Raw genomic sequence first — 14292 nt, 5'->3', positions numbered from 1 at the left:
CTTTATTCATTTAATTTTGTAGTAAAATGGAAGATGATGATATTGTAATTGCGGTTTTATACAATGGAACATTGGTACAAAATGATGGTGGTAATTGGGAATATCGAAATGGTAAAAATATAATGGTTTCCATCGGCAAGAGATGCACAAAATCAGAGTTAGAGGATGAGATTTTCAATTATATTGAGATAAATCGAAATGAATATTAGCTAAAGCTAAAATGGATATATGGACGATGTGCAGAAAAGTTGGATCCTACAGAAATACATTGTGATAGGGATGTAAAATGCTTTCTTCAAGAAGTGAGGAATGAAGGGATGACAATGATGCGGTCTCCAATATATGTTGAGGTGATTTCGAAAGTTGAACATGTATGTAAAAATGTTCATCAAACAGCCTTTGCTTCGGATAGTAGGAGTAATCTTCATTCTTTTTCTTGTCCTCCAATTGGAGTTCGTCTACCACAAGTTTCCGATACTGAACCTATTCAGGCTACATCTCAGGAAATTGTGGTTAAAGAAACTCAGTTTAGAGATCAAGTTGATGTTTGTGGAGCCTGGACATCATTTAACATCCACGAAGGAGTTGATGTTGGAGGTGACTATGCTGAACGGTTTCCTAATGATGAGGAGTATGAGCAGTTGCATAATATTGATCATGATGAGAATTACAATGCAGTAGGGGATGATGTTGATCATAATGATATAGATTTTGATCATGAGTTGCTGGACAATGATAATGATATGCATCCTAAACTGAACAATGAAAAAGTTGATGATGTTAGGGTTCATCGTGCTACAAGTGACCACATATCATCGAGCAACAGAAGTGGTTCTATGGCCATATTTTTGTCAAAGTTCACTGGCTGTGAGAGTATAGTAGTTGGACAATTATTTCACAACAAATGTGACTTACAGAATAAATTGGGTATCTATTGCATGCGAGAAAATAAGGAGTTCAAGGTGACACAGTCAACTACACAATGTATGGGGTTGTATGCTTGGAAAATACTTGTAAATGGCGACTACGTGCAACCACATTTAAAAATGGAGAAATATTTGTTGTGAGAATTTTTGATAATGTACACAGTTGCTCGTTAGATATCATGCATCGAGAACATAAGCAGGCTAGTAGCCGGGTTATCGGGCAATATATCAAATCTAAATATGAAGGTATGACATGTGTTTACAAACCCAAAGAAATTCAACATGATTTTTTGTAGAAATATGGGGTGAATATAAGCTACAACAAAGCATGGAGAGGTAAAGAGGAGAATTTTGCTAAGTTGCCTGCCTACTGTTATGAGTTAGTGTCGAAGAACCCTAGGACTTTTACACATATCAAAATAAACGATAACAACAATTTTGTATATTTCTTTATGGCGATTGGAGCAAGCATAAGGGGATTTAAATCTCATATAATACCCGTATTGGCTGTTGATGCAACTACATTGAAAGGGAAATACAAAGGGTACATGTATATTGCATCGGGCATGGATGGCAATAAGCAAATATATCTTTTGGCTTTCGGCATTGGAGATGGAGAGAATGAGCAAGCATGCATTGTGCACGTACCATATAAGCAGAAATATTAAAGCAAATGGACATGCGAAAGATGAAACAATAATACAATATTTCATGCTCGCAGCTAGTGCATATTTGGTTGAAGATTTTGAGTTTTATATGCGGCAAAGTGAGGCAAAAAACAGTAGGACTGCACAGTACATTCGATCATGTGACCCTACAAGGTGGGCACATTCTCTTTCTCCATGTGGAAGGTACACTATCATGACCACCAATATTGCAGAAAGCTTGAATGGTATTTTGCTAGATGCTAGAGAGATGCCAATAGTAGCATTAATTGAGCACATACGAGATTTACTGCAAAGATGGTTTTATAAGCGACGTACTGCAGGTGCAAAATTGACGAAACCTATGACTTACCATATGGAAAAGCAACTCAAACTACGAAATTTGGAGTCCATCGGACTACGTGTGAAAGCCATTAATATGCATGAATTTCTTGTGGAAGGTGGGAATTTGAGGGGTACAGTTAATCTCCAATCAAAAACATGCTCATGCAAAGTCTTCGATCTTGATCAATATCCTTGTGATCATTGTATTGCCGCTTGCAGAGACCGCAAGATTGCTCCTTATGGCATGTGTTCTCATTACTACACCGCGGAAGCATATCGTGCAACTTATGCTGAGTCCATTTACCCTGTGCTAAATGAAAAATAGTGGCATGCCCTGGATGATGTGGCAAGTCATATTGTTCTTCCACCAAGATGGACACGTAGGTGAGCCGGTAGGCCGAGGATGCAACGCATACCATCCGAAGGTGAAGATGTTATTGGACGTAGATGTAGCCGATGCGGTGGTGTTGGATATTATAGGCAGAGATTTACGAATCCATTGTCTTATGCTTCGAATTAGAAAGTTTTAATTTAGTGTTATGGTTTAATATGTTTTGATAATTATTACATATCTTGGATATTATATTTTCTACTCTACGATGGAAGATTTTATTAGCAATCTTTTTTTTTTTGAATTTAATCCCAAATGAAAAGAAGCTTTCTGGAGTTGATTTTAAATCTTTAGTTTATATCTCCTTTTATGAAATGTCCAAATGATTTTGAAAAGACAAATAAATATATATCATTTTTTCTTTTCTTTAAAATGGTTATTGATTTTAAATGTTAATATTTGTCAATATTCTATCTTCATCTTATATAATATTTGTCTTCACTCTAAATTTTTTTACCCCACTATGAACTGAAATAATCTATTAGAAATTGATTTTCCAAGTGGAGGAAATTAGTTTCTGATAGGAGTAAAAATTATTCAACGATTTCCGCTTTGAGGAAAAATTTTCTGCCTGGCGGAAATTATCCAGAGGCTTCAATTGATCTCATATGGGATTTCCGACTGGAGGAAAAATTTTCCACCTAGAGGAAATATTTTCCCACAAGCGGAAAATTTTTTAGAATTTGCAATTGAGCTCGTAAGGTGTTTGTGCATACTGGAATTCTAATAAATAAACATGGCACATTTTCTATAAGGTCAATTAGTTATCCTTACATCAATAACACATCGTTATCTTTGTTAAATGAACATTATAAGCTACCATTATCTTTACAATTAAAAGTCTAGTATAATAAAGAATATGCATCTATAAACATGACAAAAGGAAAGAAAAAAGCTACCACCCAGCTCATATGCTTAGTTCTTTGTTGTAAGCCTCATATGCATACTTCTTCCTAAAAAACTCCATGTCATCTTGTGTAAATGTCACTGGTAATCTAGCATGTAAAAACTCGATGGTCTTGAGTGTAAATATGCCACAGTCATCACTACAAAAAAAAAATTATTATAACATATATTAGTATTATAACCATATTTAATAGTTAATATTTATTCAACAAACGTGTACGTATTAAGGGGCTTTACCCGTTACTTTGCTGAGGGAAATTTTGTGCAAATTCACATGTAAACTCATCAACGGAGTCTACAAGATCCGGTCGCTGCTCATAAAAGGATGCAGACCGCAGTAAATAAGGTAACATAATGCATAATTTCTGAAAATAAATTTCTCCCCTGTTTCGGTTGCCAGCCTTATCTGAGTCATATACAGTCATACGACGCTCTTGCAAGTCCATGTGCCCTACCAGCCAATGTATGTTGCTTTTGTTTAATGGAATCAACAACTGTCAATACATTACAGGATTTCAGTTAGCACAACAAATAAAGGAAGGCACATGAATAAATGAATAGTTAACATTATACAATTTGGACATGTATATTGTACATGATTTACTCATTTCCATGGCTTCGACTCCTTCATTCGAATCCCCAATACATATTCTTGCATTGCATATGAGAATTGGAACTTAGATGGATTGGCGAGGAACTTTCCATAACACTGCTCAATGTATACCTACAACAAAATAAATTATTAGTTACCCAAAATCACAATAGCCATATATAGGACACCTGGCCTTTAATACGTCTTCACTTACCCAAAATCCTCCATCTATCACCTCAAAACTAGGATAAAAAATATCAAGGAATCGATTGGGACGTACATGAAATAAGTAAGGCAGGACTTCCATATGCTGCATTGAAAGACGAGTTAATTTTAAATTACATCCATGTAGTTGAACAACTATCTATGGAATTTATCAAATTATAAAATAAAAATCTTGATCGAAAAATACTTAAATCATGATTTAGCCAATTCTCACTGGTTATAAGCAACTGGAAAAAGTCTTTACCCGCAGACAAAATGTCTATATCAACCTTTGCTGCCCAACCGGACTTCATAAATTGGTCAAAAATTTTTACAAGTCGCGTGGGTACTGGTTTGTATGGGTCGAACTTCAAAGTAGAAGATGCACTGGGTAAAGTGCGCTGTAGTTTTTTCTGCAAGCCTCCAACATTGTAAGGAGTTGTAATAGCTGCTGTCGCCTTCCTATCCCACCTCCCAATATCTATACTTTGCTTAGCAGCTACTACTTTTTTTGCACATCTCCCTGCTGGAAACTTTGATGGAGACACTTTCTCGATAATCGTAATACTTGGTCCCTCATCATCTACAATTGATAGACGTGACTGTTTATCAACGGGGGTCACATCGGGACCAAACTCTTTTTTATTTTCATCCCTTTCAACGTCCGCTTCCATCCCATCTCCCAACTCGTCAGCACCAACTCCCACTCCTTGGTGCTTCATTAACTTACCAAGCTTGGTCTCCAAACTTGCAAACTCTCTAAGCATGGTGATTCTTAAATCCTTAACATCTTGCCGTACATTAGCCACTTCACCTTCAAGGATAGTTAATCTCTCTCTCAAAGTTACCTAAAAGAAACAATAATGATTAGTACTTGCAATAATAAAAAAGATAAATATTTATACAATTTATTCAAACCTCATCATGGGATGGAGTCGTTGGAGGTTGGGATGGAATCAATGGTTTAACATGAACATGAGCAGCAACTCTTGCAGTCGATGATGAAGGCTGGTCTGTCGGCTTATCTCCCATTCCCTGCCTCCTTCCTTTACCCTTACTTTCCATAGACGCCTGTTTTCGTTTCTTACTTCTTCCACTACTTGTAAGTGGAACACCTTCATCTTTTTCACCATGACTTCCCTGTGGTGGCTTGTCTCGGATAGGAGGTGCAACACTGTATGGAGTAGTGTCTCTCATGTAATTTTGCCAATATATGCACGCTCAAATTCAGTTACATTCATTAAGCCATGAACGGATACTGCAAAAGACAAAAGCGATTATCATCAAGTGATTATTAAGTAATACTAATATTTCTACAAATACTGTAAAAGTCTATAAATAATATTACTATGTTGGAATGTATATTTATATATATATATATATATATTTGTACATATAAGTGGAAGAACTCATATACTTACATCATGATGATCGAAGAGTTCAGTGGCCCTCTCAAATCTTGGCACTTGTAAAATATGCCAATTAGGAATTCGAGGGAATGCCATGTCCGGCAACTTCTTTCCAAATGCTTGACCTAATGAAGGAATTGTCTCAAAACCCTAAATCTGTCAAACAATTAATTAATAATGAATAAGTAAAGAAATACACACTATAAATACAATTGTAACAAACTTTAAATAATAGTGTAACAAACTTACCATGAAAGCCAAAGGAAACCCACAAAGACTATAACTCTTTGACTTGTTTAAAGCCATGGACTCTCTATGCTCAAAAGCACTTTTCAACTATCTAATGGTGGTGGTATATGATAAAGTACCCCATGGATAGTTATTGAAGTACTCTAAACCGTCCACCATCTCCAAGTGATTATGGGGTGCGGTGGCCATGCTTTCTTTGCCTAGAAGAACTGTCTCTAGGAAATATAATAAAGCCAATTTCAATCTATCATCGTCGGCTTCATCATCGTCTTGACACTGTGTGGTCATGAAAGCTTCGGTTATCTCCGAGTTAATGACCTTTCGCTTTTCGCCAAAATGCGTGTCACTAATATAAGTAGATATATTAACTCGCCTATTGGGTTCGTAATGAAACCATAGACCTGTAATTATGGTGAAGTCTCTCCGTGTACATCTTGCACCATGCCCTCCAAAATTGAATACCATAGAATCTTTGTCTTCGCAAACACACTGCCTATACAGCATGCTGTTGACAATGTGACCACCAAAAATGTATCTCGTTGGCCTCCAAAAAGTGGCCAAAACAGCTATCCTCGAACTTCTTTATTTGGGCTGGAGTCAGCTTGAACTTAATATCCGACACGGCTTTCCAGAAGTTCGATCTACAATTAACCTTTGCCCTCGATATCTCCAGTCCCAAAACCTTCGTTGGAAATTAATCCATTTACCTGCAAATCAAATACAACAGAGCATAACATATGGAGGAAAGGTTTTTTCCGACATGAGGAAAGCCTGGAGGAAAATTTTTCTGCCTAGAGGAAAAAAATTTTCACCTAGAGGAAAAATTTTCCGCCTAGAGGAAAAAGTTTCCCGCTGGAGGAAAAAATTTTCCGTCTGAAATAAAAAAATTTTCCGCTTGGGAGGAAAAAATTTACTCCAGACAAAAAATTTTCCAGAACCTAAATGACATACACCTAATGGGATTTGTGCAAAAATATAATGAAAATGGCTAAAGAATCTTTTCGAACCAGCGCATATGTGGATTTAAAAGCTACAATATCTTCTATATATTAGTGTACATTATACATTAGGAAACAAACCAACCATGGGCATGTGACATTGCTTCCTAAGGATAACCTATAGTTCTAACACATATATTATGGTTTCACATTCAAACCTCCCATTAAATTCAAACAAAAACACAACTTCATAATAGTTTTAATTTCACATTTCACATTCTAACCATGCAGCACAAATATTTCCGTTACACCAAATAACACAATATTATAAGCATAGCTCATAATGACAAAGGTTCAAAATTGAGCAATTTATAAAGAGATGACTTATCATCTCTAAAATAATCCATCATGGAAATTATCAACAATTCTGAAAAACCATTCAATACAGCACAAATAAAGGTTCTTAGATTAGTTCGTTACATTAAAGTGAAATTAGTTTACAACATTTTTCTGTATCTATTTATATATCTCTTTCTCTCTCTTTCTCTATCTTTGTAAGTGTGTGTGTAATTTTCTCAGCAAACACTTGTAACTCTAACGATGGCAACTTTTGTGCTTCAATTTTCTGTTCATTCCATCACTTGCTCCTCCAATGCTGAAAAATATAGAAAATCAATATTAGTAAGGATCCCAACAAATCTTTCCTTCGACAACTACTAAAGATGAAAGGGAAATTCCAGCACTTAAAGACAAATTACAACAACCTCTATATAAGATCAACAGGGGTAGAAAAATAAATGTAATACACAATTCATACATATTTCTAGTTGAAAAAATGCATATGTGAAAATGAAATCCAACAAGTTATATGTTTTTCAATGTATGCTCAATGAATCCCAAAAAAGTAGAGAAGGAAATGTGTAGGTTAGAGCCCAGAGGTATTGACCACAACAATGACAAGCAATTTCAATGATATAATACACCTACAATTCACGAATTGAATTAGAACAGGTTACGAATTCAGAAAAACCAATTAGAATTACAGGATCAACAATCCCATATATAAATAGTTTTCTAAGAGCAAAAACCATATTTGCAACTTATGTAACCTCTTTTTTCTATACATGTATTTTTAAACTACATCTGGATTTAAGCCACAGAAACATAAAGTGGTTAATTTCTAAACGACATCCTGTTTGCATAGCCTCTTAAGTTTATAAAAGATATGCATATTATAATTGCAGATACGCAGCAAGAGGCTATTCAAAAAATCAGTAAACAATTAGATTTTCCTTGCATTGTTAAACCAGAAAGTTTACATGCTTAAGCAAGCAGAAATAATTTTCTATAAGATACTCTTATGGTGATTTTAGCAATCAAAATCTTCTCATTCTCAAGAAAATATCTCATTAATAGCTACAGGTGTTTGCTTTGTCTCCCACAAAAATCAAGAAAATGTTTCCTGGAACTAGAAATAAAGAAATCCATGGACCAAGAATAATATTATGCATATCAAGCTTTTAAAATCAAGTTATGGTATCTGCTAAGGGCCTATAGAGAGTAAAAGAATGATTTCTTCACCTATATGCTTCAACTATAAATGATGAGTTGCACATCTAAAAACTTATTCAGGTACTTGGAGAAAAACATGTCAAATGCCTATAGAACACCCTAACCATTTCAATTTCACACTACTTCCCAGATATATATGCGTAGCACTGATGAATTCCCTTCCTCAAATCATCACCATGTGGGCTAGACTAGAGAGGGTTATTGGCACCAACTTACACAATAAAATGAAACAATCAACATCAAATATTTAGGCATGTTATCCAAAACAAAATGCCCTCAGAACCATATCAGACACAAACACAACCACTCTCATCGTCGTCTTCATCACCATCATCACCTCCATACCCACCACCACCTTCACCACCACCACCACTAATGTCGATGCTGGAGATCTCCTTATCAGACATAGACATCAATGTCTATTTATCTATTATATGTAGAAAACTTTTTTCCTTATCAAACCTATAAAATGCCCAAAAAAAAAAAAAAAACCACTTTTTAGGTACATAATGTATAAAAATGAAGAGGGAATAATAAGGAAAACAAAAAACCCAGTTGAGAAGCGGAATCAAATTGAAAGTTTTTACAGGGAATAGGTGGAGATGTTAAAGTGAAGGTAAAAAATAATAATAATAAGAGAGGGAAACTAACCTTTGAAAAAGTTGGATTGTACAACATAAACAACAGGAAAGAAGGAAGATTTCTGGGTCCTGAGCTTCCTAGTTTGGACTTGTGAAAGCAGAGGTTGCTTCTTCAACCTCAATAACAAATCAGAAGAAAGGAACTGTGAGAAGAGTCGAATGGTGTGTTTTGAAAGGGAAAGGCTAAAAGAAAAAGGGAGCGACAATAACCTTTGAAGAAGTTGGACTGTACAACATCAACAATGGAAAAGGAGGAAGATTTTTGGGTCCTCAACTTCGTAGTTTGGACTTGTGAAAGCAGAGGTTGCTTCTTTAACCTCAATAATTGATAGGAGGAAAGGAATTGTGAGTAGGGTCAAATGGTCTATTTCAAAAGGGAAAGGAAAGCCCTAGCTGTGTTTGAATGATGTGTTTCGAACGGGAAAGGTAAAGCCCTAGTGTGTTCGAAGGCCTTGCTGTATTTCAAAAAGGAAAGGGGCAGGAAAGCAGAGAAAATAAGTGTTTTGGTAGGGAAAAAAGATTAAAAAAAAAATTAATGATAAAGGATATTTTAGTCTGGATGTCCTAAAAGATGGCTAGGTTTTTTTTTTTTAAAAAAATTTATTATTTTTCAAAAAAAATATTTACGGGATGACTACTTTTCGAAAAAACCCCAATATCAACCTGGGCCATGAAGACTGTGATATTGGGCCACAATCTAGGGCTGCTGGGTATGGGTTAGATGTTTGGGCTCAAAATGGACCACTTACAAGATGCGACCAGGTGTCAATATATTATAATATACGAGGGCTGACCAATTGAAGTGTAGCACCAAAAGAATTATAAAAAATCCTCGAAATTTCTATGAAAGGAGAGTCTTATTTTATTTTATTTATTTTATTATTATTATTATTATTTTTTTACTTGGACGATAAAAAGGAGAGTCAAGCGCGCTTGCGCGTTTTCATTTTATACTTTAGAAATTATTGATTGCTTTGAAAGTTTCATCTCTCTCTAGCTGTCTTTTGCTTCAATATTACTACAGTTGTCTTCTTTTTCTTCGTCTATATATATATATATATATATATTTATATGTAATGTCTTAACCCAGAAAAATTCCTGCTACCGGTCTGCAATCTCGCATTTCCCACCCCAAAATAAAAAAAAAAAAATCTTAAGCCTACACTACTACATATAAATACAACCAGCCAATAATGCAGCACATTAAGAGTCTTCAGAGAGCATAAATTTTTAAGGTACGGGTTCTTTCTTTCTTTCATTTCTTTCTTATTTTGGATTTTTCAAGTACGTGTTTGCATTTTCTTCTTTCTTTCCTCTATGTGCTTAAAGTTCCATAGAATTTTATTTTATTTTTGCTGTCTTTTTAGCTTTTGGTTCTATGTCATGTAGAAAGATTACCCAAAAAAATAAAAATAAAAATAAATAAATCAGTGGCTACAATGGAACGAAAACTAGCAATTAATTGCTTTGTGTCCATTTTCCCTTTCAATCTAATTAAGGTCACGTTTGGCACTCAATCCTCCATCCGCCATCTTTTTGCCCTTTCCACTCACCATTTCCGCGCTCATTCTTCGACTCCGGTTTTCTGGACTCCAACAACTGCTTCCTTTGCCGCCACCGGCCGGTTTTTGTTTCTCCTTCTTTTCCACTTCAATTCTTCTGAATCTGCTTTAGCCCCCAAATCTTACCAACGTATCTGACCCTAATTCCAAAATTTTATTCACCCAACAATTTTATTTCTTTTCTTTTTTTCTTTTTCATGTTTAGGTTTTGGTGGAAATAAAGTGATTTAGACCACCCAAACCGATCTACTCGAATTGAACACGATTCTGTTTGATTTGGTTTTTAGTTAATAGTTGATTTAATTCAAGTTACACAAAGTTCAATTCAAATCATATTAACCCAATTATATATATATATATATAAGTTTTCAATATTTTTATTATCATTAATTATATTTTGAATAAATTTTTTTTTCATCTTTTTAAATTATAAATAAAATACTCATTATTTATAAAAATGAAAAAATAAAAACTGAATACCTAATTTAGTCTTGCCCAATGCTTGTTCCAAAAAACCACGGACAAAGCTTTTGGGTTGGGCCCATATATTGTACTGCTGTGCTGCAGCTTTTTTTGGCCTTTTAATTTTTTTTTATTTTTTAAATAACGCCGTTTCTTTTTGCCATGCTTTACAAAATATTCAAATTTATTAATTTTTATTTTTATTTTTTATTTTTTTGCTGTACCCTATGCCCACCCCAACCCATGACTCGAACCCAGCACGTCTTGGCTTGGGTAGCAGCGCTCAACCCAGTGAGCTAGGCTGCGTCGTCAATTTCAGTGTTAAAGACTTTTACTTCAATCTTTTAACAATTTAATAGACAATCAAATATTATTATTTTTTTAATGTTAAAGCTCTTTTGAATTCTTTTTTAATGTCAAATGTTATATTGTTTTAATGTAATTAGTTTTTAAGAATTACATGGATAATAATGAAAAATTGATTTATCTATTTTAAATAATGTAATTTTTGATGAAAAATTATATGAAAACAATAAAAAATTAATTTTGCCTATTTCAAGCAGTGTAATTATTTAAAAAAAAAATCATATACATAATAATAAAAATTAATTTTTTTCTTAATTAAGACTATTTTTTCCTAAATTATAGTACAGGATGTTTGCATACCAAACTTATACAATATTAATACAATACAACACTTCACATTATAATACAAGCAACATAATTAATACAAGAGTAGTTTTATTTACACTATAAAAATTGATAGCCATGCTACATTCTATGCATACTCACATTTAATTCAATTTTTATTTTTACACCAATAAAACATACCAATATACCTCTATAACAAATAAAATTAAATTACCATACACTACAATAAGAATCTTCTAATTCTAACACGTTAATTCTTCTTACACCATTGAAATTGATAAGTCCCTAAAGGCTTTTTTCCAACCGCACCTGATCCAATAGCTATAGATAGAAAACATTAAGGGTCTGTTTGGTCAATTGGTTTTAAAACAATTTTCTGTTCTACAAAATAGAAAGGTGTTTCTAAAATAAAAATAAACCTGTTTGTGATCAATTCTCAAAAACAGTTTTAAAAAATAAATTTAAAAACAAGTTATTTAGAAAACAATAAAATGATATTTTTTATTTATTATTTTTTAGTTTAAAAACTGTTTTCAAATATCATTGATCAAATACTTCTTGTTTTCATAGAACAAAAAAAAAAAAAAATAGCTTTTTATTTTTATTTTTAAAATAATATTTTGAAAACTGAAAATAAAAAACATGGTCAAATAGGGTTTAAGGTTTTTCATCTTTGTTAGTCAATTCCCTGCGGCTTTGATACCATCCTCTTCCTTTTACCAAAAAAAAGAAAAAAAAATGAAAAAACAAGGTTAGACATTCTGAGTTGTTTTGAATTTTGTATATCAAATAGGAATGAAATATACAAGTTCAATTACCCAAACAACTTCAAAACATCCATGTTATGTATATACCACACGATTTCACATGTAATTGAAGTTATGTTTGAATCTTGTTATCTTCTTTGGTATATATAACTTGAGTGGGTTCAAAATGTTGAGTTATGTATATCGCACAACTTTATTTATCGTTGAATTTCTATTTGGTTTATATAAATCCAATCCCATTGTCTTTTCCAATATATATAACCCGAACGGCTTCAAAATATCTGAGTTAAGTATGTCGAATGACTTCACCTATCAATGAATTTTTGTTTGATTTAGTCTTTTCTGATATACATAATCTAGATGACTTCAAAATATCTAGATTATGTATATCAGATGACTTTACATGTTATTTAATCTCTGTTTGATTTATATATACTGGATAGTATATATCACATTAGTTTTTATAAATTGAATACTCATCTGATTTTGAAAGCAAAGTCGTGAGAATAACAAAACAAACGAAAATTCAAAAAAGAAAAAACATATAAACAAGATAAATAAGTTAATAAATAAGAACTTAAATACTTTCATTTTCAGGAATGAAAGAGGTGATTTGCTAATCATTATTTTCGATCTATACTTCTTCGTCACTAAACTCCATTACTATGATATATTGTTTTTTCTAAAATATAAAATATAATATAGTGCATGTAGTATTTATTCAATTCAAGTGCTTAAAGGTATTTTTGATTTTTTATTAACGAGTTTTTTTAAATAAAAAATATCTTAAAAATATAGCAGGATTAATTTTATGTTGTGAATAAAACTATCCTTAATACAATGGATATGGATTCTCTCCTAATCTAAAATTTGTCTAAGTTTTTGAGGATCTAAAGACACATGGCAATTGCTATATTAATGGTCAAGGTTCATCTTTTTATTCTTTTATTTTATTTTATTTTATTTAACCTTTCCATAATTTTACCAGCAACTAACATATAAATGGTTTAAGATTCATCGTTTAATTTATTTTTCATTTAATTTTATTAGCTTTTAAAAATAAAATTCAATTTTTAATCACCCAACTAAATAAACAGATAAGCCCACCCAAACTGTTTTGCAATAAAATATCATTTTTGTTTATCGAAAATAGAATTGAGCAATTAATTTTATGAAATTCTCATTCTCTACCTCTACTTTTTCGAAATATACACAATGATAATGTATTGTTACAAAATTAATTAACGAATAACAAAAACCAAAAAAAAAAAAAAAAAAAAAGGACAAAAGGGAAAAGAAATGATTAAGGTTAGCCGGACATCAATAGAAGGAAGAACTCGTAACTCATCCTTGTTCATAACTACAAGTGAGGAAAGAACGGAACACTTTCTGAAAAACAACGAAAATGTGCTAGGTGATTAAAATAAAAAATATTACAAAGTTTTTGTTGGAATATATTTAATCGTATTGGGGTTCTTGTTGGATTTTGTCCTCTGCCATTTTTTTTTTCCCCCTAATATATTCTAAAAGTTCATAAGAAAAATCATTAAAGCACAGGAGAAACTTGAAGAAGAAAGCTGAAGCAGAAGAAAAAGTGTGATTTAGGCGTTGATTTAGGGATGCCAATTAAAACCTATTTTGAGGGTATCATTAAAATATAAACTTTTAAAAAAATATTAAGATGAATTTTAATCATTGATGATAGAAGCCATGTATCACTAAATCTTCAAAAAAGTTTAGGTAAAGTTTATATTAGGAGAGAATCTAAATCCTAATAGAATAAAGTTATACAAAATATGCAATAAAAGGTTGGGAATAAAGAAGAATTATTAAGTTTTATGAATCAAATAGACATTATATAAAATTGATTAAGTTGGTATATCATTTAGATCTACATTGAAAATGTTGTAAATTCAAAAAGTTGGATAGGAAAGAAATTGTTTTAAATGAGCAAGCACATATATTTTTTTTCATTTGCATGATCTACTAAAGCAGAATATTGGGCCATCTTCTAATTGTTGGAGGGTTGCTAT

This window comes from Ziziphus jujuba, chromosome 2 (genome assembly GCF_031755915.1).
Source record: "Ziziphus jujuba cultivar Dongzao chromosome 2, ASM3175591v1".
In the NCBI taxonomy this organism is placed as follows: Eukaryota; Viridiplantae; Streptophyta; class Magnoliopsida; order Rosales; family Rhamnaceae; genus Ziziphus; species Ziziphus jujuba.
This window is presented reverse-complemented; position numbering follows the sequence as displayed.